We start from the raw sequence: 23427 nt of genomic DNA on the forward strand, positions 1-23427 counted from the left end.
ACTGTATATTTGTGAATGTGGAGATGTTATATTGGTGTCACTGGTAAAAATAAATAATTGAAATGGGTATATATTTGTTTTTTGTTAAGTTGCCTAATAATTATGCACAGTAATAGTCACCTGCACACACAGATATCCCCCTAAAATAGCTAAAACTAAAAACAAACTAAAAACTACTTCCAAAAACATTCAGCTTTGATATTAATGAGTTTTTTGGGTTCATTGAGAACATGGTTGTTGTTCAATAATAAAATTATTCCTCAAAAATACAACTTGCCTAATAATTCTGCACTCCCTGTATACAGATATGTATATATAATATTATTATTATACATAAATATTTGTATATTTGGTTCTACACATTATAGAGTATGGTCCACTCACCATACTCCACAGATTTTCTGTAGGATTTTAACATTTCTGCATTTCTTCGTTAACAGGACATTAAGGTGCCTTAAGGCGCTTTATTTTGTAAGGTAAAGACCCTCCAATAATACAGAGAACACCCCAACAATCAGATGACCCCCCTGTGAGCAAACACTTGGTGACAGTGGGGAGGAAAAACTCCTTTTTAACAGGAAGAAACCTCTGTGGAACATTGCAAACCATGGATCAAACACCACTGACTGTTGAGCTGAAAAGAAAACCTAAAATTCCTGCACAGTTTCTGAGGATATTTTTGCATTTTGTACGTTCAGCTCCGTTGATTTCCTGTAATTGTTTTACCTTTTAAAAACTATTAGCTTTGATGGAGAGCGCTTTGTATGAATGAAACTGAAATCCACTCAAACTTTATCTCAAACTTCAGTGACTTATTTTCTGCAATTACAAAAGCTGCGTTTGAGTGTAGAAGCGAATCATCTCCAGTAGAGTTTCTGTAGAATTTTCTCTGTTTATATGGAAATGTGCAAATCCACTGACTTCTTTCAATCCAAGTTGAACTGTGAAAGTTCGGAGACAGGTTGGCTCCCACCAGGTGACCTTTGCAGTTCCAAAGTGGTTGCCTTAACTACAAAAAAAATTCAATGTAGTGGTCTGTTGCAGGGAGGGTGCTATCTCATTTTTGCTCTACTGTAACTGATCAATGTATCAGATCTTCTATTTAATGACACGAATGAAATACTTTCTTTACATATATAACCCTGATTATATCTTAACTGGCAGGGCAGAAAACACCAGTTGCATCATTTTTAAGGCTACGTCCACACTAATGTATTTTCGTTTGAAAAAGCATCGTTTTCTCTCTGTTTTGGCCTCCACACTGAGACGGCGTTTTCAAAACGCCCTCGAAAACAGATACATTTGGAAACTGTGCTTTTGCGTCGCAGTGTGGAAAGCGAAAACGGAGACTTTCGAAAACGATGACGCATGTTAGTCATATGATATAGTCATGTGACCAGTTAAACAAAGATAGCATTATGCAGCAGTTGTTTTGTTTGCTCTCAATTTTGACAGCCCTGTTAAAGATTAATATCAGTCTGTACATGCTTCAGATAGCTTTTCTTCAAATTCTTTAACTCTCACTTGCTTTTGCAACTTTGTGCTTTTGTGTTACTCGCAGCAACAACTCCACCTCACTGTTAGTCCATTTAAAAGACTCATTTTGCTGCGGCATTTCAAAGAGCCGGAAAGTAAATAAACAGCTGACAGAAATGAGGCAGGTCGACTCTTCTTGCGTTTCGCGCATGCGCAGGACTGGAACATAAGCATTTTTGGCCGTTTCAGTGTGGACGCACAACTCTGTGAAAACGATTGAAAACGCTAGTGTGGACACGGAGCGTTTTCAGACAAAAACACAGTTTTCAAATCTATCTGGGTGAGTGTGGACGTAGCCTAAGTCACGCAGGTATCTTTGGAGGGCATTAAAAATGTTGCGTTGAGTTTCCGTTCTCTGTCATCAGACTACAATAAAAAGTTTCCACCTTCTTTGACAAGCTTTTCCTGCAGTTCTCATCACTGGTTTGGTTTTCCACCATGACTTGTTTAGCTTACAAAAAGACAAAGGCAAGTATATGTTAAAAAAAACATAATTGCATGCAGCAAGCATTGAAAAAAAACAAAAAGGAGGGGAAATACACTGCTCTAAATGTAAATGAGACATAAACAGAAGTAAATGGTGTGTAACTACATGACAGCAGTATTTTCCCGGAGCTGCAAAACCACCCACTCTAAGCTGGAGTAAGCAAACGCTCTGAATATTTAGAAAGACTTCAAAATATTTCACCTAGGTGAACCTGTGACAGAAGAAAAAAATGTCATTTTAAGAGCCTGCGAGAGGATGTGAGTACATAACATTACGGCCACCCCGTAACCCTAATGGATACAAGCTGTCATCAGGCTAATTCCCAGGCCGCGTCATGGCAGTGCCACCCAGAAAGCGGCGGGCCAAAGGTAGCGTCACATTTCCTGCTTTCACAGGATGAAGGCTGGTGTCCTGGTGGGTATACGGTCGGTTTACATCATGCTAAATGAGGGGGAAGTGATGCGTTTATGCTGTGTAAACCTCCGCTGAGCGTACAGGATGCTGCAGCTGCTTAAAGTTTACCTGCTGAATGTAAACTATGAACACCGCCACACACACACACACGCACACATATATTTATATCCTTTCTTCACCCTCTTGTCATCTTTGTATTGTGACGTACTGCACCTGTTAAATCATATAAACTCTCCATGCTGACACATTTATAAACAGGCGTCTAATTACTGCGCAGTTCATTCTCGGTGTGTTTGTTCTTTCATACAGCTCAAACTCTGTGAAATCCATCCACCTCCCTCTCACATATATTAACTTCCAGCAGGTCTTAAAAAACCTAAAATTGCTCCGAGAGAAATGTGCCCGCTGCAGGAGGATTTAACAAATTGGGAGAAAGCGCAGATTATACATGGTTAAATGATTAAATCGCAGAGGTAGCGAGCAGAAGACGGGAGGGAGAAGGAAGAGGGGGAAAAAACAGGTCAACGTGCACCCACAGAGTGCTCAGGGGAAGGCAGGAGATAAGAGTTTATCACATGCGTATAAGCAGATACCGTTAATCCTCCTTCTGTGAGTGTTCTACATGAAATAAATCTGTGACTGACAAACTGGAAAGATAGCATTGTTTTAAAGGTGGAGGGATGCAGGGGGATGGAGGCGGCAGATAAGCGTGTAGATAATCAATTCACGCCAGGTTGAGCAGTTTCCTCTGGAAGTTGCGGCAAACCAGCGAGGCTGGCAGAAGCAGGTAGACGGGCTGTGCTTAGCTGGTAAATGTTTAGTCCTTAATAATTAATCCCACAGACTTGCCAAAAGCAAGATTGATTATTCTATTAGAGGTGGGGATCAACAATGACCTGAGCGGAGCTCTATTTCACACACTGTTTGAGTGGCGAAAATTACCACCAGTGTAATGCACACTGCTCTTTTTCTTATCCTCTTAGCCTCTGATATTATCTTAAAATATCACGGTTTTATATATGTAGTGTGAAAGATTGGGGCACGGGGCAATGAGGGAGCCGAGAGAGAAATAAAAACGGAAGCATTTTCTACTGCGTGGCGAGCTCTTAATTACAACAAATTACTGACTAAGTGGGGAGAAAGGGACTTCTTTTATATATGAGATTTTATTGCAGTTATCTGACAGACTTAGGAAAAGAATTCCTGCCAGAGTTAGTCATATTCCTTCTTGGTAATCAGTTTGTGATTCCAGCCTCCACATGCTTCTTGGAGTTGATCAGGAGGGTCTCTACGTATCTCCACAGGGATTTTCCCCACTGCTCTTTGGCAAACTTCTGAAAAGGTTTGAGATGTTTTCTTGGTCTTTTGTTCTTTCCACAAACTCTTGATGGCTTGTCCATTACAGAAAATTCACTTTGTTGTCCGCAAACCATTTTTTGTTTTGGATCATCATCCTAAGGGAAGGTCAGTTTCTACCGAAGACCAAATTTTTTGAAGGACGTCTTTTAGGTTTTCATGATTTCACCAGCTTTTGTAAGATTTCCAGGTCTGTGTGCTCAAGAACAACCGCAAATCACAACTAAAGTCACCTCAAGGTGCATTCTGGTAAAGATCCTACAATAGCAGAGAGAAAGCCCAACAATCAAACAATCCCCTTTGTGCAAACACTTTGTGACAGTGGGAATTCATTATGCTAATGAATCTGCATTTGTTCCATCAAAGCCAAAATTCATTAAATATGGGCAAAAAATTAGCTTTTATGCAGAAGAGAATTTGAAAAATACAGATTTTTTATCAATACTTATCAATCACATCAATCACCACTCTATGTAGCCAACAATGGCCCATCTCAGCAGCAGCCCCAGTGACCTTAAAAAGAAACTAATCAACTCCAGTCTCACAGCTAAGAATATTAATGAAATTAAGCGTTGTGTTACTATAAAAATTCAGTACTACTATTTCACTTGATTTCAGCAGACATCACTCCACTTAGTATGTATGCAAACACACACACAAAAAATCTTGAAACAGCATTTAAAAAGATTGTTTGGCATCAGTTTTTCTAACATAAAGTTCTTTATTTTTGAAACAGGGGTCTATTCTCCTCATTTATGTCTAACAAAATTCACGTAGTTTAGGATAATGCAACATTATGTGTGTCGTATGTAATCCAGTTGTTCTGAGAAGAAAATGCTGCTCAGCCATGTCTTGTAAGCAGCATTTGGTGATGGTGGGGAAGAAGGGACAGAAACAGCATGTTTTCTGTTGTACATCATGAGCTTATAGCAGCATTACTACTGGAGTGTTCAAGGTCACTTGATCCAGTCCTAACTATATGTTTTATCAAAAAGGAAAGTTTTAAGCCTGGTCTTAAAAGTAGAGAGGGCGTCTGTCTCCTGAATCTAAAAGCCTCTGCCTCCCATTCTACTTTAGAAACTTGAGGAACCACAAGTATTTTTGGAAAAGATTAAAACAATCAGAGATGTGCAGGGACAATTTAACCTTTGACAGCGTACAATAATTTGGCTAAATGAGCACAGAGTTTGTCATCTAGGCCAAGCTCTACCCACAACCCTGGTGAACACAGACGTCTCAACTGAGACCCTTTTGCAAAATCACTATTTATACCACTTTGGCAACTACTACTAGTACGTACTGCTTTGTACTGCACACAATTACTACACATCTGCAAGCCACTTAGCAACCCACCTCTGCTATCAGCTCCTTTTAATTCCGTGCCTGACTTAATGTAACATCTGTTATCGTGCCTGCTTTTTTGTGTCTTTCTTCTTCTGTTCTGTCTTTAAGCAAATAAGGCACCCGATGAGAGCCATATAGTATAATTAGCTGGAAAGATGATCCAAGTGCAGGGCATGGCAGCAGACTGAACAACATAAAGCAACCATTTTATTGGTTTATTTAAACCTTCCAAGTAAGACAGGAAGTGACAAAGAAAACACAGGCAGCAGAGAAACTAGAAACACAACAAAACTCTTATCAGGAACCTTTTAGAAAAATAAAAGTATATCACAAAGTCCTGGGACCATTGCCCAGCTCAAAATGGGCCCATAAGTGTTACACATGTAAGGATAATTGGTCTGCCTACAGTTAAGGCAACGATCGTTTGTTACCTTGCTTAATGTTATTTCTGGCCTTTTGGTAACTAAAATAAATTTTAAGCTTGCGTAAACCAAAACTAAAAAACAAAAAAACGTATTAAAAATCCCAGTCCCAGTCTGTAACTGTGGTAAGATTGTTTTTTTTCATCTTTTTTTTCCTCTTCTGATTATAACAAATGACAGATTTTCAATAGGTGCGATACTCACGCAGCCTGATTAATTCAAACCTGTTATGACTCAGATCCCGGGTCAGATCTCTGGTTGCTGAAGAACCGAGTTGACCTGCAAAGACCGTTTAAACCCACATTGGTCCCCGCGGTCGTGCCGAGTGTGCAGGCTCATATCATGAAACACTTCATAACTGTTCTGCAGCCTTGTTAAGTTATTTCCCTCCAATCCCGCCTGCCTAAGAAAGACGACAACACCAGCTTTAAAGTTATTTATTGAAGGCTCGATTGTCTATCTAGTGCCAGGATTTTTTTCCCCTTCTTCCTCCTCTCTCTGGTTTCTGGAGGGAAGGAATTGTCCTTTGACTCCCTAAACCATCTTCAACCCCTCCAGCTTCTCTCTCAAGCTCATATCCATCCACAAAACACACACACACACGCACAAACATACACACAGGCAAAGCCACATATCAACAGGGTATCTAACCACTGGGAGGCAAGAGATCCACAGAGGTGTACATTAACATAAATACCAAATCTGTTGGAGGAGAGAGAGAGAGAAGTGTAAGGGGGGTGGTTTTAAACAATATATTCATTGTGTGCAGATGGAGGATGAGAGAGAAAGAGAAGTGTAGAGTGTAGCTCCATCTACAGGCCGAGAGATCACACACATTGGAAATGAAACACTTTCAGTCTTTAAAAAAAGGGCAGCACGTATAAATTTGCACACATCTCTGCAGATGACAGACAACCCTCTGTTTTTTAAACCTTCTAAATTCTCTCAGGCATCATGTTAATGCAAATTACAGTTTACAGGAAAACAAGGCACACAACAGAGCGCCGTCCTGCTTCCCTCCTGAGGTTCGTTAAGATCAGGTAATACAATTAAAATCTAATTAAAACCACATTACGTCGCTTTTCAGCATTGTCACTTGTGTCAAGCAGAGGCGGGATCTCTATTAGCGCGCTCGCAGATGTGATCCGGTACAGGTGACACAGAAACACTCGCTGATGTATTCAAACAAACAAATAGAAGATTATAATGTGTCTAAATGTGGTAAGCAAGGCTGAGGTCATGTTTACATGAATTGCTGATGCGGAGCAGCATTTTTATGTCTTTTCTGCACACACGCAGATGTCGTCATTCAGCAGGTGTTCTCCAGTTTGCTCTAAATGTCAGTTTAAAAACCACAAAAATAACTGAAGACTAGAGTTTGTTTTTTGTTTTTTAGTAATGGCTTGTTGAGCTTATGTCATTGAATTTAGTGCTGAGGTGAAAATCCTGCATGAATGCATTGGTTTCTTTTTTATCTTTTCTTCAGGTAACGTACATTGGACTGCAGTGCATTATCACAATGGCGACCCTTTATAGTAGGAAAGTGAAAACAGTCCTTATCACATTGTTTTATATTATAAAACAGAATATAATAGCTTGACGCTAATGAGGCACAGACATATAATGCATAATGAAAACGTAAAAAGGTAAAGTTAAGCCACTTCGTAATACAGCCCACACCTCTTAGTGTAAAATGGAGGCATTTTGTTTGCTTTAAAGTACAAAGTATTAAAGTATACTTATTATGTTTTTCAATATGGTTGCTATGGTGGAATCTGACAGTTTTTTTTTCTATTCTTGACCCTGTATGGTGTCTTAATATGGCAATGTGGTCATGTCTGTTAAGGATGGGCTGAAATCTGAAGAAGACTGGCCAAAGTGGCTTGTTTCAGACAGAGGATGAACTTAGGGGCTCCATAAGCAGACACTAGCAGATAAAGAGGGATTATTTTGAACTGTGAGCCATGCAAAGCTATTCCATAGAGTCAGGGGTGGAAATAAGCCGACTTTAAACAAGGTTATGTAATACTTTGCGGCATTTTCACTGAGGTTTAACATCCTTGGATGATTCAAGAAAAAAGTGCAACTCTAAGCAAGGGGAGCTGCAAGTATCTTATCAAAAGTGGAGAGGGTAGACTGACATGCAACTCTTTTCAGTTTAGTCCATCAGTAACATCCTGCTAATAAATGGACACCTATAAGTTTATTTTTTGATTCTTAATGTTGGCCAGAACAACACCAAAAAGAACATCTACCTATCTACATGTAAATAAAGATTAATTAAAACTTTAAATCATGAAAAGCTACTCTAATCCAGTCCAATAATAAGAATATTGAGCTGGAAATGTGCAGAAAAGTCCCCTTTAAGCACTTCACTGAACCCTTAAACTCTGTAACATTACAAATGGATAGATAAACAGAAAGCAGCTCAGCTAACTTTCCCAGGACATTAAGAGCCTCCAGCTCTTGTTCTCCTCCACCTTAAATCCATTTAGCTGCTCACAAAGTCCCATGTGAAGCCAGTTGGTCCTGCTCTGTCATCACCTCAGCGACAGCGCTCTCATACACTTCTAGAAATTAGCGGCATTATGCAGAATCGGGTAACAAGCCTTCAGTTCCCATTGCCTTGATTTAGCCCAAGAGGAAATTTACAGTGATAGCTTAACCGAAAGGCTGACAAGCTGGAGGGAACAAGGAGGCTCAACAGGGCATGAAGCCTGAGCCACTTCCTCTTCTGTCTGTCTATTTGTTTGCCTTCATTCTTTTTCACATCTTTCTTTCTCCAAAAGAAAGCACAAACCTGGAGCGGACTATTCCAAATGAGCTGCATTTGGGTGAAAAGCGTTTTCTTTTTTCTTATTTCATAAGAAAGAACATATCAAACACACATTACATCGACAGCAAAGCTGAAAGGAAGTGGTTTGTTTAAGGGCACTCCAGCAGGGCAGATATCGCTGCTCATCTATAAATGTGGAAGCACGTTTTAGCGATTTTCTCTCTCGCTAAACGTAGTGGACAGAAAAGCAAGCCTCTCAGGTGTGATGGCATCAGCCGCATCCTCGCTTCAGACGCGACGGCGGAAACCGAACCTGACGTCGCAGAACTGAAAAGTAATTAGAGGCCGCGATGCCGCGCTCCTTCGGCTGACACCAAATCAATGCAGTTTTTCCGCGTTATCAATTAAAGACGTGTAATTACAAGCGTGGAGAATTGCCTCTCACAAACAGTCAAAGCTGCAGACGGCCCTTCACCGCCGGCTGGCTCCAGAGCCTCTCCTTGCCCGTCTGCACCTTGACCCCAAATGTCACGAGTGACATCCTGGAGCCGCAACGAAGGGTTGTTTATGGATTTTATGGCACTTGCTCCAAACACCTGAGCGATAAACTCAGTGTAGCATGCAGCATCGAAACGCTGTACACTTGGTAGCGAGCCAAAGTGCAAAATGTATTACTCGAGAGCCCAGCTCCCAATTGGAGCCAGCTGGGTTTGAACCATTAGCCGATACAAGCAAAGACAACCTGGTTGCCGAGCGCGTCGACACTCCTGGGTAAATGAAACAGAGGGCTCTACACAGCTACACCCCCCACTCACCCACCCTCCCACTCCTCCCTCCCTCCCTACATCCACCCCTACACCCCGCGGCCTCCCATCAGCACCTGGGAAAATGGATTTGAAACGAGGGCAGCTCCCCAGCCCTCTCCCCCAAATGAGCAGATGGAGGCTTCCGCAACGATTATCACCACATTACCTGGGAGTCTGTTGACGAACAAGAACAATACAGGCGCTGCTAATAAACCCCAATCAAACATGACACCCCCGCTAATGTCGCTCACTGCTCTATCCCTACAAGGCAGAGCTAGTCACACTGATTCGTTTTCATCACAGTGCCCAGCTACAGCTGCATTCTCTTCTGGCTGCGGAAAAACAGTAGAGGTGATTTCTTTCATTGCCTTAGCTCCTCTCATGTTGGAGTCATCACTAAGCTTCCCCTTAATTTGCAGTCATTATGGTTTTCCTCACTTCCTGTCATATATGTATGTATGCTGCTAAAGTGGTGGATGCTCACACTAAACATGGGAAGAGTTTCACATAACGACATCAATATATGTAATCCCCGTGAGACAAAAGTGGAGGCTTTTAAACACTGTTTCTGTCATAGCAAGGTAATGTGCTCATTTCAGGATGCCCCACCCACATGCTGTTCAAATATATGTCTGCAGAAAAAATTGAAGGTAACTTTTTCAGGCCTGCCCACCTTCAAAATCTGAATATCAGCAACAAAAAGGGATATGAGTTGAATTTTAGCAAGAAAAAGTCCACTGTACTTTGCTTCGAAGATGACAATTTTTTCTGCAAAGACTCACACCAAGCTGTAGTGAAACTTGAATAAGTGCAATGCATACCAGAAATCAGAGAACTTTTGCATTCAAGGTAAAAGTTGTGTCTTACTCCAGCAACCAACAAAGTCAAAATGTGCAACATTTACTTTGAAACCAAATGTTCTCCATTTCTGGTTTCACAGTCTTCACAGTTTCACTGTTGCTTGGTAAATAGTTTACAAGTTGGCAACTAAGGATGAACACCAGAAATCTGCTAGTGACCCAAATAATTACAAGTAGGTATTTGGTGAACCACCGTATGCCTTTTTCAACCAGTTTGAAGTTGATAACCTCCAACAACCAATCACCAAATGGCCACTTTTCCCTATTGACCAGTTGTTACTAACAGGATTTCTGACCGACCTGCATGAAAGAGTCACCAGGTCCAGGGCAAAATCCAACCCACCCGTCTACCTTGAGCACAGACCCTTTAAGCCCCACCTGCAGTTGCTTGAGTTGTTCACACTGTGACAACTGCTATCCTAAACAGAGGGTGTCCTTCAAGCAGGAGGACCTAAACTGGCTTGAGGACTCACACCAAGACCCAGGATAAGTTAAATGTTCATTAGTATGTTGTTCTTGCCTACTTATCTTTAACTTGTGTTTGTATTTGGTGAAATCTAGGGGTAAAAGTGTTGCTAAATGCAAAATGCTATATCAGAAGGGTAAATCTAGTAATCCATCCATTCATTGTTTTAACCATTTATCATTTCACGGTCACACGTCTTTGTTCTTCTTAATTTAATTCAGTTTTTTTCTCTTTTATGTCTTTTTTTATTCTACTTTTATGTACATTTTGTGGTAGCTGGCATTGTTTAAACACTTAAAATAAACACCATTATCGGTTTAAACTGTGAATCATGCAGATATATTCTAGTAGAGAGCATTTAGACTGCCATGAGCCTGAAACAGCTCGATAAACCTTGTGTGTACGTGCACAGCTGATGTTGATATGACCCTTTTTATGTCATGTGAATTTTTCTAAATGTGGTAAAACGAATGTTGCCTCTGAATATAATGGAGTTGTGTGTACATGCAGAGGTTGATGGAGGTTTCTGGCATGTGGCAGATGCACATTTCTTTCCCCAGACTTCACACTTCTTTTCATATCTCCTCTTTTGTTTTACTGTTAGTGCTCAGTTTTCTCCCTCAGGGAGTCTGGCCCTCTCTCCCTGTCTCTCTCATGCCTCCTTTTTTACCCAAAAAAGCCCAACTGTAACAACAGTGGTCTCTAAACAACGCAGGGATTCCAGACGACTGACCTCAGCACTGCTTGTCCACCGCTGAGATACAAATATTTACCCCTATCGCGTTCATCTCAGCAGCGAGGGCCCCTGATTGGGCCTCGCTTGGCTTGAATGCCCCTGGAAAACAAATCAAACTAGGTCTCGTTTTGTCTCTTTTCCTTCTCTTAAACCAACATGAAGACACACATGTCAACACACTGAGCCAAGCGCACTGCAGTCAACATAAATCAGACAGGCTTCTTGCAGAACTTTTGAGAGTTTGATCTAAAATTTGGAGTTTTAACAGATTTACTGGGCGCCAAACTGGGCAGAACACACATCTGAGTGGATGATAATGCACAAAAGGATCCAGCATGTGTTCCACCAGTGGCCTTTTTTTTGTAATAAACTACCAAATTCCTCACTGAGACACTGAAGTGAAGTGGTTGCACACAGTCACCACAAGACTAAGGCTGCGTCCACACCAATTTGAACCTCATGTGTAAAGCACAACCCTCTCATTCATGCTGATGAAGCCAGGCTGGAAACGAGGCTCGGATGCCACCACAGGGGGCTCTGTCAAAACAGTGCAACAAAAGTTCCTGTTGGGGGATTTAAACCTAAACCTCGGGGTCACGGCGAGCAAAGGTCAAACTGTTGCGACCATGATATCTTCTAGACTCGACTGTCTCGTTGCATTATTAAGAGTCAGTGTTTTGGCTTCTGTTAAGCCTCTTAACGTGTTTCTCTCTTTCTACAACTGGACTTCCTGGATTGTATTTCATCATCAGGTCCTCCTGCTCGGTGTTACATCAGCGCTGAGGGTCTCTCTGAGTCTTCTGTGATACGATAATTAATTGCTACACTTACAAGAAGTTGGTTGGTTTTCCAGTTGAAGGAGATCAAATCTGGCACAATCACGGTGCAATGAAGTGAAAAGTTCAGACATCCCTAAGCGCCTCATATCTAAATCACGCTAAAAACTGCAGTTCCTCTAACAGCCACTCGAGGCTTCCTTCAGAGGCTTCCCCATAGTCTCCCATTTTAAAATCCCCAGTTTTACAGGAGAAATAGACCTGCTTACATTCTGCTACAAATAACAGTTTTGATCCCTATAGATAATCTTCCCCTTCATAAAACTGTACAGGGGTTGAATTTTTAGTTTTAATCATTTGAATTTTCTCTCTAGCTCAAAAAGGTTGAAGAGTACAGTAATGTGTAGTGTACATGACAACATCTAGTTCAGACAGCAGTACCTCGTAGAGGCAGATGGATGCTTCCTCTTTGCAAGATGCTTTTTTGTGTTTGTTCCCTTTAGAGATTTTTTTAAGGCCAGATGCACTAAAAAAAAAAAGACAGGAACCAAAGATGGCAGAACCGAAGATGTTAAGATTTTCATTGGGAGACGAGATGGTTTGGACGTGTGCAGGCGAGACATAGTGGATATAGTGGACAAAGGAGGTTGAACACGGAGCTGCGGGGAAAGAGAAAAAGAGGAAAACTGTGGAGACTGTTGTTTTGATGTAGTGAAAGAGAACATGCAGACGGTTGGTGCAACAAAGGAGGATGTTAGGGAGAGGGGTGGGATGGAGGCAGATGATCTGCAGTGGCGACCCCTAAAGGGAGCAGCTAAAAGAGGAAGAATTATATGTGCAGGTAACCAGACTTACATCTGACACTGAATTATATCGATTATATTCTTCTTAATCTATGAAAAAGCAATGTTACTGTGGTCTCGTTGTGTATATGAGCTGCATAGTATCAAAAGGTAATTTCTGGCTTTTATATTTCACAGTGATGATTAATTTTTATCGGTCTCAGCTGAGGTGGTGTGTGTATGTGTGTGTGTGTGTGTGTATTATGACCTCTCTGCAAACACCAGACATGTTCTTTACCTGTCTCACAGATTTTTTTTTTCTTTAAAATTAAGAAGATTTTTGAGTCTGTGTTGCTTCTACCACTGTATCCCCCACCCCTTTAAAAAAAAAAGACTGTATTTTTCACATCTGGGTGAATTGGACAAATCATCCACCGTAAAAACCACCGCTAAGGGTCTGAAGAAGCCCGAGTACACAATATATTCCTTTTCAAAGCACCCGCTACAGTAGTTTGTGTTTGACACTGATCAAGCATAATCATCAGGCGGTCAGGGTCTATGTGTGTTTATGTGTGTGAAGAGCACACACTGACACACACAAAGACCATCTCCCTCTCTATCTTCCCAGTACAAGTAGAGCTAACCACTCCAGGGAGCTGGAGACTCAATTAATGACATACATACAGCACTTGCAAGATGTCAGGAAAGAAGCACACAACGGCACATATGCACATTAAAGGCTGTTTTATATAGCATATCTGTGTGTGTGCAGCTGTGTGTGTGTGTAGCTCTTGAACTCCAGGGCATATAGTGTAATATGCAGGCTAAGGCCCGTATGTTCTAGTGGATTATCAGCCTCTGAGTTTTAACACAGCCAATGAATAGCACTCTCTTATGTACTGAAAATTGTAATTTAAAATTCAAACCAATTCAGAGAAGAAATGGTGGAATTTGTTATGTTTATGTCATTTATGAATTTGACTTAAGTGTGAGTTTTAAAGCAGAAACGTCTGGAGATGAGAAATACTGTTGAAAACTGCAGTTCGTTGAGTGGCCACTTGAGGCTTGAACTAATAGCGAGTCAGTTGGAGTCCCATGTTAAAATGTCCAACTTTAAAACAGATATAAACATGTTTACAGCTTAGTACAAAAAAACCCAAATGTCTCTGTAGATAAATTCATCTTTGCTACAAATATATATAGAAAAAATTATGTAACTGATCTTAAACCCATTAAATGTGCATCATGGCTTCAAATTATCTATTAGCAGCAAAAGAATGTAGTGGTTTTCATATTTGCAGACAGCTGCGTCCACACTGGAAATGAGTGGCTCATCGTGCATCACTGTGATGTTGCTAGCAGACGGTCCAGGTTCTGGTTGACAAGAACTTTAATTACCATTTGTCAATCAAAGGTATCCTACATTTTCATTGGGATTTGGATCTCTGGTAAACTGGTTGTTTCGCCTCATCATTTGATATCCCTAACCGTCCATAACTTTCTATAGTCTCCCGTAACAGCAGCTGAAAGCGTGGACATACCTTTACAGGCAAAAGCTCTCCAGTTGGATCCCAGGAGAAGGCGCAAATCTCTTTGGGCTTGCCTCAGGAAGGACGTCCGGTGTAAAGATCTGCCAAAGCAAATATACAAAGAAATAAGTGAGCAGCTAAAAGTAGCTTGTTCTTCAAGTCATCCACTATTATGGGTGTGGCTGCTTTGAGGAAATGGTGGATGATCGCTGTCTCCTGTTTAAACTCCGCCAACTTGAGTAACAGAACTGTATCTATCAACCATGCTGGGGTGTTACTGATTTTTGCAGTACTAATAACTAGTAATATGGCTTCCTGTGCTGTTAGTAAGAAGTTTATGCTCCAATTTTATTTATATAGCACTAATTCTGAATAACAGTCACCTAAATTGCTTTACATTGTAAGGTAAATATTAGAGAGAAAACCCCAACAATCAGATGCCCCCATTGAGGTAGCATTTGGTGACAGTGGGAAAGAAGAACTCGCTTTTAACAGGAAGACACATCCATTAGAGCCAGGCTCAAGGAGCAGCAGCCATCTGCCGTGACCAGTTGGTGTTGCAAAACATTAATAGAGTTAGCTGATAACTTAGCTGACAAATGTAGAGGCTTCTGAAAAGATGCTATTAATCAAGACTCCCATCCAGGACCGCAAACCAATGACTGAAACAACGTTCTCACAGGTTTAGGCAGAACTGTCCACACCACAAAAAGAATGTTTACAAATTTTGAGTTTTTCTCTGAAAATATTGAATTAGAAAAAGTATTTTGTCACTGATAAGCCCTTACCATGGTCAAGAGACAAGAAGCCATTAGCAGCATCTCCAATATAGAAACAGTAATGTATACAGCTTACCTTTCCTCACAAAACCTCCGGGTCTAAGAACAGAGCATACTGTATTGGCAGCTCTAATAATCTTGTGGTCTAACAGTAGAAATGGAAGAAGATTGGGGCTCTAAGAGAATAACAGCAAGTTCATACCAGTCCAATAATAATTCTGACTCAATCGTAATGTTTTTATTAGCTGTGAAATGCAGTTACACTTCTTCTGTGAATACGTTCTATTTTGCTAGCCAACTAAGACATTAGGGAGATTAATAAACCTGTAATCCCTGGAAGTTTGGTGAGATAACGTGTCCTTCTTTTTTCCAAACTGCCAAAGTTAACTCTCCATTTCACACCTCTGTGGTCTTCCACCCACCGAGGCCTCATCTCCACACTCGCACACTCTGTCTGCCGTGGCTTAGGCACGGTCGGCTGCAGCTGACGGGTCGTCACTTGGAGGAAGACGGTGGCTGCTCACAGATCCCGGGGTCAAAGGTCATTCCTGTTCTCCTGGCAAAAGGTGAGAGGAGCAGAGCACGGGTCAGTGGTGCTGAAATCTCATTTAAGAGACTGACCCCAGAGGGCCAGCCTGAGCCGGTCTGACGCTCAGAGGCGCCGTCACTGGGGATGATGTATAGGTTTGGCCCGACAGAGGAGCGCGACGCATACGTGCACACACCTAGTCTTACAGGCGCTGACGCACAGAGCTTCAGAGCATGTCGGTTTGGCATCTCATCTCTTATTGGATGAGATAAAAACCTGTGCTGAAACTGGGAGGTTGCAGCAGCAATTAATAACAAAGAAGAAAGAAAACAGGGATACAGATAGGAATAAAATCCTACACACAAGATAACGTGAGCATGAAGAAGGATAAACAGGAATGGGTGGGTCACAGTAAAGCAGAGCAGCAGAAAGACTCATTATCAGCAGACTGAGATGAAAAGGAAATACAATGAATTGCTGAACTGCACGCAGCTACGACTTACAGGTAAAGTGAACAATACTGATGGATATTATTACAGTGCAATAATTTGCTGGAAAAATGTGGATCCTTACACGTAAACTGAATGTGAGTCAATTTATGTGGACACGTACCAGTCACCTAAACAGCGCTACCGACACCCGCTCCCTCAGGAAAACAAAGAACTCAATTCAACCCCTAAAAGAGAAAAAACTGAGCAGGAAGAAGAAAAAGAAGCCAAAACTCCTTATCCCAGCCTCAAAATTCCTCAAATCCTCATCCCAATGCTTTGCCTTACATACTGTATTTCCATGTGTTTTTGCACTGCAAAAATGAGGGGTGGCTCAAGACTTTTGCACAGTACCATATATATGTCCCATTCCTTTTACCTCAGAAGTCTGACCCGTGAGCGACATCACAGTGGATCTGACCGTCTTCCAGGAGTATTAATCGCCACGCAGCAGGCTTACAAACAGAGCCTGATCAGTTATCTGTGTACGAGCTGAGTGAGCTGAAAATACACAGTATAGATTACAAATCCTGTTTATGCAAACTGCTGACATGTTGGATGGCTGGTGTGGCTTCTCCAACTTTCCAAGTAGGACTTGAAATCCTGACTGGAAACTCGGGTTTTCCAACTTCCCAGCTGATATGGAAAAGTCTGGTGTGCTCCTGCAACCTTTCTGCTCTCCTGTGCCTTTTCTTTTTTTGATTCTGGTTTTGTTGGGATTCCTTTCTTCCTGTTTGGGTCCTTTAGTCTTCCACTCCCACACATCTTTATCCATGCCCACTTTACTGAGACTTACATATCTGCTTGACCTTCATAAATCTGCCCACACCACTTATTTCCATGACTTAATTAAAACAAACAAAAACACTAATATTAATAACAATTTAACTAAAGTTAAACATTTATAATTGTTGTTTGTCACTTCTTTTAATAATAAGATTTCCCAACACTGAGCACATACATAACTTACGCTTGGTTTATAATCAGAAGGTTTTTCTTTGTTTTTTTTCTTGTCCTTTGCAGTTTAAATGTGTTTTAGATCTGAGGACTTGACGCTCAATAGCAGCGTAGAACTTGATGTAAGGTGGCAGATTATGGAGCCAATTGAGATAAGTTGCAGTGATAAATTTCAGGTGGCAGGCTAGATACGCTCATTGTGTTCCTTTTCCTTTTTTTTTCCTTCCCCCTTTTATCTGCGAGCTCTTGGTCGAGTGCCAAGTGGAATCAAAGCACCGAGCAGCCGAGGAAGCGGAGGAGAGAGTCAGTTTGTGAACAGTCTGAATTTGAGCTCCTCCAAAGTTGAGATTTAGTTTTAGAGTTGGGGTTCAATTTTTTTTAAATTTAGGCTTCGTGCATTTTCTACTCTTTCACAACCTCCGCCTTTATCCCCCTCTCCCTCCCTCAATTCCTGTCTTTCTGTCATTCTCATGCACCACATGGCCTCCTGCATGCCATTTGTGTTACTTTCTTGAGTTATTGCGAGAAGTGCGAGTGTCGAGGCGAACAGAAGGGAACAAAGACAGTGAGATGAACCCCTCATCGATCTTCGTATTGAGAACATCTGCCCCAAACCTGAGGGGGGTTAGCAGACTAAGTGGAAGTGGTGCGAAGTTGCAAGCAAACCAAGCAAACTAGAGTTCAGGTACAAGCTGATGTCTTGCATACAACTAATAATGCAACGGTTAGTAGTTTATGAAGTACACCCGTTCAACTTGTCATTAACACAAATATCTAAGCCAATCACACGGCAGGAACTCAGTGCATTTAGGCAGGTAGACACAGACAACATGACCTGCTGAATTCCAAACTGAGCATAAAGATAAGGAAGGAAGGTGATTTAAGTCACGTGGCATTGTTTTTTAGTATTTTTAGAAACTGCTGATCTGCTGGGAAATTCCCACACAACCATCTCCAGGGTTTACAGAGGATGGTCAGAAAAAGAGAAAATATCCAGTGAGCAGCAACTCTCTGAGTGAAACTGTCTTGTTAGGGTTTGAGGAGAAAGGTCAGGATCCTGACAGGAAGGCCCTAAATAACATGCAGAAGAGCCTCTCTGAAAGCACAACACCTCAAACCTTGAACCGGATGGGCTACAGAAGCAGAAGACCGCACTGGGTGTCACTTCTGTCAGCTAAAAACAACAAACTGAGGCTACAATTCACACAGGCGCTCCAAAATTAGACAACGGAAGACTTTAAAAAAATATACTTCTATTAACCTACATTAATCTTTACAATAAAACAAACAAGAGTCAAATATATTAAAGAAGACATATAAGTTTGGAAGTCTGTGACAAACTCGCATTTGAACCACTCAAACAAAAAAGTCTTTTTTTCTACAGCTCAGCTTGTTTCCTCACATAAACTCCTCATTTGTATCTTATTCCAGAGGCTACAGTGAAGAATGTTCAAACACAAATATTTAAAGTCACATCTGATGTCAGTAACTTAGAATAAAAGACGTGCAAATTCACAGATCTGTCTTTTAGACATTTACACATAAAAACCACTGTGGAGGAGGCGGAGGAGGGGGGAGCGATCCAACTCTGCACCCATGGGAGCAGATATCAGACCACAATCCAGCGTAGCCACAAAAAAGATTAGTTTTTCAGCATGAAAGGTTTAATGGTTGTAAATTCTGTGGACAAACTTCATGAACCCATCTTTGGAAGCTGCCACAGCTCTTCTGCAAAGCATAAGGAAACTACCATAAGCACAATTAGAGAAGGCATTTTGAAGGAAAGCGGGCTGTCTGGAGAAGCAAGTTAAACCACTTCATCAAAGAATAACTCCTGGAATGCATTGAAATCACAGATTGATGATATCTAGGAGTGTAACAGTATCCAGTGGAGGGGTTTTCTTTTAACTGCCAGCTGCTGAAGTTTTGCGGTGCAGCTGTTATTAAATAAATGTCCCATCCTAAGCTCCGTATCAGGATGGCGTGAAGATCAAACACAGGGGGCCCATTCAAAACCTGCCTTAATTATAATAGGAGGAGAGCCCAAGCTCAAATATTTATCAAATCGTAATCCTGACGCTGTATCCGCTTCACACGAGACGAGCACTCTGATGGACCTGACAGCTTCCCTCTCGCCCAGGCGCCGGACGGGAGCATGTGCAGTCTGAGCGCAGCCACATGTGGGGCTGATTATGAGGGGCCGAGTGTTTACGGTGGACCCAGATGTTGGGTGTTTAACATGGCACGGGCCGAGCGGCGAGTTTTGACAGCTCGTGGTTCAGCTCGACCTACACTTTGGTTGTCGGGCCGCTGAGACAAAATGTCAAACACGCAGATAAGGGCCAAGTAAATGTGATTACAGCAATTCGGCTTTGCCGCTGCCCGGCCAATCTGTCCAGCGTCGGTCAACACCTCTCCTGTGTTTGGAGGGAAACATCCAAGGCTGAAGGGCTTCCTGAAAACCACCCACTGGTTAAAGTAAAATGGATGGATGAATAAATAGACGAGTAATATGTTAAAGGAGGGATCGTGCAAGTGTGATTAGCTTGACACATATTAGTCGATGAATGAAAGAGTGTTGGGAGGCAAGGAAAGAAGCATAGGATGAAAGGTAGAGTAACTGATGAATGAAAGAGTGCACCAATCGACAGATGAGAAAAGCAAAAGGCAAGAAAGACAAAATATAAAGAAAGAGTTGGAAGTGTGTCATTAGCTTCTGGATAAATGAAGCAAGGAATGAATGCAAGATTTTGAGAAGCGCACAACTCCAGGGCTGGGAAATAAACCTAATGTTGAAGTGCTCAAATCTGCAGTTCCTCTGATGGCCACTAGAAGCTGCTTTCAAAAGTGACTCAGTCTCCATAGACGCCCAAGTTAAAACTTTACAGCAGAATTAAGCATGTCTAAAACCTGTCACATTAACAATAAACTCCTTTACAACAACCACCGAACCAACCATTACCTTCCACTGGTCCGAATCATGCTAACGGCAGTCTAAGTGGGGGACATTATTCTCCACAGCCACACTTTCCAGTTCTTCCTGAAGGTGTCTCCTCCCAGAACACCTCCAAAGGTGACATCCCAACCAGACGCCCAAACCACCTCAACTGGCTAAGGGCAGGGTAACCTCACCTGGAAGCTGGAAATCAGGGCCCTCTTTTGAAGCCAGGGCCAGTAGAGAAGCTCGAAGGTGAGCGACTGTTGGTAAGGCCTGTCTTCATTGGGCTTAGTCTACCACTCATTGAAAAAATAAAAAAGAACATGGCTCCACCAACATGTATCAGTTTGTGAATATGGGGACTGGGCATGTAGACTCTCAGCAGATTCTTCAAATTTTTTTCACATTTTTTGGTAAAATTTTATATAACCTACTAAATTTTACAGGTGCATTTGATTTCACTGACAAGTGGATGCTAACACAGGTGACTGGAGTTAATTCTCAGCCATTTCTCATGGAGCTTTCGGGGACATTTGTGCCTTTTTTGCAGTCGTTTGACAAATAATAGATTGTGCTGTGTGGTTAATTGTACAAACATCCTGTCTGATAGGTCTGTGCTCCGGTTTTTAACATTTTTATTTATTTATTTACTTTTTTTTGTATTGCACTAATCAGCAGTCACACACAGTCTGTGGATCTACCCTGCTAACAAAGCTTAGTTCACTGGCCGCTTTCTGGCTCCAAGATGGCATTGACTAATATGCTTAACTTGAGGCTTCACAAACATTGTGATGTCAGAGAGGCCATGTCCCTCTTTAATACACAGTTTATGAATTTATTCATTTGAATAACAGAAAGAGGGACTGGATGGATGAATGATTTTGCAGATGCAAAGGAGCAAAGACGGGGAGAATGGTGGACGGATGGAAAAAGGGAACAAAGAAAGTCAAAAAAAAGTTTAATAAACTGTGGGCAGTGATGTAGGTGGGAAGGACGGAGAGAGGGGGTGACAGAAGGAAATGAACCTGCTGACAAATAAATGAGTGAATGAACAGACAAATTAATTTGGGGGCAAAAAGAGGATGATTGTAAACTAGTTTCTGGCTGTTAATCAGCTTCATATGTGAGATGCTTATACCAATCTGTATCGGTGGTGGCATAACCAAAGGCCTAGTGCTCCCAGAGCAGTCATTCAAGTTGATTGGCCAGCCGCTGACCCATTCAGAGTTTCCACCAGTCACAGTCAGGAGTTTACTAAGCAGCATTTGCTCCATCCAGTAACTTTTTGTTTTAATTGTGCATCCCAAATATTTAACATGTAAGGAAAGGTACGTGGCCACTAACAAAAAGACTAGCTTCAATGCTTTACTTAATAATTGACCACCAATAACCACCTTTATTCTTCAGCACAGTCTGAACTCTCTTAGGCAGCTTTCTTGTCATTTCTTTAAGTAGTCTTCGGGAATAGTTCTCCAGGCTTCTTGAAGGACATTCAAAGCTCTTCTTTGGATGTTTCTGTCTTTTGTTCTGTTCTCTGTCAACATGATCCCACACTGCTTCAATAATGTTGAGGTCCGGGCTCTGGGGAGGCCGATCCATGACTGATAGTGCTCCACTGTGTGTTTTTTCTAACCAGGTATGATTTTACTGCATTGACAGTGTTTGGGATCATTGTCATGATGAAAAATGAAGCTGTTGCCAATCAGATGCTTTCCAGATGGTATTGTATGGTGGATTAAAGCCTGGTGGTATGGTCTGTGTTCATAATTCACCAATTTTGACAAGATCTCCAACATCACTGACTGAAATGCAGCTCAAACCATGACAGACCCTCCACCATGTTTTACAGATGGCTGTAGACACTCACTGCTGTATCTCTCTCCCGGCCTCTGTACGTGGAGGATCTGAAGCAAAGGATCTAAATGATCTGAAGCAAAGATTTTGATTGATTGATTGATTAATCACTCCATAAAACCTGTTGCCACAAAATGTCATCCCTTGAGTTAGATGGCTTTATTGTGGTTAGGTAATTGATGGGCTAGCATTAAAGTGTTAAAGTTAAAGTGTTAACAAGCAAATAACATTCCTCTTCTTCATTACACCAGAAATGAAGAAGTTTTAAAAAGGTTTGCCTCACCAATGCAGCCAACACATTTCAACAGAATCGACTTTTTCTTTCTTTCTTCAAACCAACTGCTTCTTTGTAGCAGTTAGTTTGCAGATAAGTCTCCCTCTTCATGCAAACTACTTGGTTGCTATTGTGATTAAAGCAATTGCGAGGGGATTTTCAGCACTGTCTATCTCTTTGTGACAAATATCAACTAGTGACAGCAAGCAGCTTCCCACAACCACCATCCAAGGGACACACATTATTCCCTAGCAACCACTGGTTACCAGGGGTCTTTGACCAGTCTCTAGTACTTCTATCCATTTGAGGAAGAAAAACATATTTTATGCTTTAGTAAATTAAGTTTAACAACACATATCTGTTTTTTTTGTTTTTTTTTGTTTGGGGAGGGGGGGGGTGTTTTGGGAGGGGGGGGGGGGTATTAGAATCCAGATGGTTTTCCTGGAAGCCTCATTTTTTGGGTGAGCTGCATGTATGTCTACACTGCTATTGGAAATGTTTAAAAATCAGCACACAGAACCTTCAGTTGATTAAAAGGTATTTGGAAATTGGTGTATTGTTTGGTCTGCTTAAACTCTGATATAATGAGAAGACGTTAGCTGATATTATGCTCCAGAGTGAATGCGATTCCAGTGAATCAAGCCATCAACCTCCATTTACCGCTGTGACTCGATGACTCAGGTAAGTTAAAAACAAAAGGCAGATAACTCTGAGTGTCTGTGGGTTCACGGGGCGTCACACATTTCAGAATATGTTGCTGTCAGTTTAATATTCCTGGCCTGTGGGGAGGTGAAGATCAGGTGACTGGGGTATAAATAGGCCATCGGTTCATCTCGGCCGACTCGCTGACAGGATCAGAGTGACTGAGGACTGACTCTAATGTCACTCGAAATCAGGACAGTTGTCGCTGAGGGACCCTTCGAGTCGGCGGTGAGCTTTCGGCGCGTCCCCTGGACGCAGACGCGGAGAATGAGGTTTACATCTGTTTTCTCTGAAGTGATGGGGAGGTCACCGGGATCGGGCCCGAGGGAAGGTCAAAGGGCCAGCAAGGAGGTCTGGAGGTACGGGAGCAGGCAGCCGTTTCACCGCTGCTGCTTGAGGCGGTGCATACCTGAACAGATGTAACTGCCAGACTCAAATATACATGAATGTTTCTGCAGGGTAAATAAACACAGAGTACGCTTCAGTTTACAGGAAATCACAATCCCTGAAGTGCACGCCTCAGATCTGGTCTGCCAGTTTAGCATCTAGGTAAACAACTACCCTTCTTTTAATTCATTTTTAACCACTTTTTAACAAGGTACATGTGAGCAAATCC

The sequence above is a fragment of the Simochromis diagramma genome, unplaced genomic scaffold (assembly GCF_900408965.1).
Source record: "Simochromis diagramma unplaced genomic scaffold, fSimDia1.1 OVJJ01000107.1, whole genome shotgun sequence".
NCBI classification, from domain to species: Eukaryota; Metazoa; Chordata; class Actinopteri; order Cichliformes; family Cichlidae; genus Simochromis; species Simochromis diagramma.